Source organism: Pongo abelii, chromosome 3, assembly GCF_028885655.2.
Source record: "Pongo abelii isolate AG06213 chromosome 3, NHGRI_mPonAbe1-v2.0_pri, whole genome shotgun sequence".
NCBI classification, from domain to species: domain Eukaryota; kingdom Metazoa; phylum Chordata; class Mammalia; order Primates; family Hominidae; genus Pongo; species Pongo abelii.
The window spans coordinates 125,528,262-125,530,562 of NC_071988.2; the positions used below are offsets into that span (position 1 = coordinate 125,528,262).

The 2,301-nt window shown below is 33.7% G+C and overlaps 1 non-coding gene across 1 annotated transcript; it reads left to right on the forward strand.

Annotated features, from left to right (window-relative positions):
• The first annotated feature begins 1,258 nt into the window (after positions 1–1,258).
• Positions 1,259–1,360, forward strand: LOC112133241 (U6 spliceosomal RNA). Its single transcript, XR_002914918.2, has one exon. It is a non-coding gene; the product is annotated as a U6 spliceosomal RNA (small nuclear RNA).
• The last annotated feature ends 941 nt before the right edge of the window (positions 1,361–2,301 follow it).

A 2,301-nucleotide genomic window follows, 5' to 3' on the forward strand; every position in this document is an offset into this window, starting at 1 on the left:
TATAAAATGTAGGTAGGATATACTTATAACTAGCTGTTAGGAAATAGTATAGTAGAAAAGATGGAGGAATATAACTTTTAAACTAAAACTGTGATTAATTGAAAATCTAGCAGGGAAAACCAGTCTTGATTATGCTATCACATAATTATACTTCTCAACTTGCCCAAGAATTTGAACTCTAAATGATGTAGTGCAAAATGAAAACTGAAAATAAAAATTCCCAAATTATTTAGAACAGTATTTTTTGTCTTCATTCTTGGCATTGTTTATACGGTTTTGTTTCCAAATACAATCTGAAGCTAGAAGTTAGCCTGTTGAAATTCCATGTGACAATGAATCATTCTCAATTGGTAGCAAAGAAATAATTTTGGAATGTTTGTGTTTAGCACATGCATTAAAGACAAAAATAATAATGAGTGATAACCAAAAATGAGAACCGAGAAATTACTTTTTCCTTTTCTGCTTACCTTGCTTTATTTCCCTACATCCTATACATTTTATACATATTTTAATTGTTTTCCACTAAAATATAACCTCCCTGAAGACTGGGTATTAGCTTTGTTCCCTTTTTTATTCCAAGTGACAAAACAGTACCTAGAATATGATTTAAAAAATCTCACATATCTGAAATACTAGGTATCAAGTTGTAAGTTTAAAATAATATTTCCTCCCTAAACAATTAAATCATTTCCTATAAATGTGGATTCACAACTTTGTCCAGCATTTTAAAACTGATATTTCTAAATTCTGTATAAACTTGGCTTGAGAAAAACGAAAATGTCCAGCACTTTAAAATTGATATTTCTAAATCCTGTATAAACTTGGCTTGAGGGAAAGATGAAAGAGTTAAGTATTGGGAGACAACCTGCTTAGTGTTCCTTAAACCAAGCTCCAATAGCTTCCTTTATCCCCTTATATTTGTTTACTTCCACCTCAAAATCTATCCTATTTTGTACCTGCCAACATTGAAGCTAGGTTGCCTTTTTGGTTCTGGCTGACACACCTTCTCCTTCTTACAGTTTTTTTTCCTCTCTCTCTCTCTCTTCTGTATTCCCACATGTCTCTTAATCTGTTTGCTCCATTCACAGGTTTCTGATCTCATTTCTATTTCACAGCTCTTCCATCAGTCGCAAACTCCATTGGCTCCAAACAGACATGGCTCTTCCATCAATGGCAAACTCCAGGTCATATAATCACTGCCTATTACTTGTTTGTTTTAAGCCATCCTTTAACTTGGAAATCGAAAAAAAACATAACAGTGTTCACTTTGGAATCACATAGACTAAAACTGAAGTGACACAGGGAGATTAGAATATCCCCTGTGCAAGAATGACAAATTTGTAACACATTTTCTATTTTTCAAATAAGCACATAAAAAGATGTTAAACACCATACATCATTAAAGAATTTCAGGTTAAAGCAATGAGATATCACTGCACACTCATTAGAATAACTAACAACCAAAACACTAACAACACTAAATGTTGGCAAACATGTGGAACAGTAGAAGCTCTCATTCATTGCTGGTGGGCATCTAAATGGTTCAGCCCTTTGGAAGACATTTTGACAATTTCTTATAACACTAAACATACTCTTACCATATGATCCAGCAATGGTACCCTTTGATATTTGCCCAAATGGATTGAAAATTAAGTCCACAAAAAAATCTGCACACATATGTTTACAGCAGATTTATTCATAATTGTCAAAATTTGGATGAAAGCAAGATGCTCTTTAACAGGTGAATGGATACAGAAACTCTGGTATATCTGATAATGGAATATATTCAATACTAAAAAGAAATGAGCAACCAAGCCATAAAAAGATATAAACAAAAATTAAATGCATATTACTATGTGAAAGAAGCCAATCTGGAAAAGCTACATGCTGCATAATTACATCTATATGACATTCTAAAAAAGACAAAAGTATGGAGACTAAAAGGATCAGTGGTTGCCTAGGGAGGGAGCTGGGAGGAATGAATAGGTGGAGCCCAGTGGACTTTTAAGGCAGTGAAACTCTTCTGTATGGTGGATACCTGTCATTATATATTTCTCAAAACCCATGAAATACATAACAAGAGTGCATCCTAATGTAAACTGTGGAGTTTGAGTGGTAATGATGTGTCAGTGTTGGTTCAATGCTTATAACTAATGTAGCACCCTGGTGTGAGGTATTGATGGTGGGGGAAGCTGTATGTGGCAGGGAGAGAACATAGGAGAACTCTCTGTACTTTCTATTCAGTTTTGCTGTGAAGATAAAACTTTTAAAAAAATCTATTTTTTAAAAGAAAGGACAGAG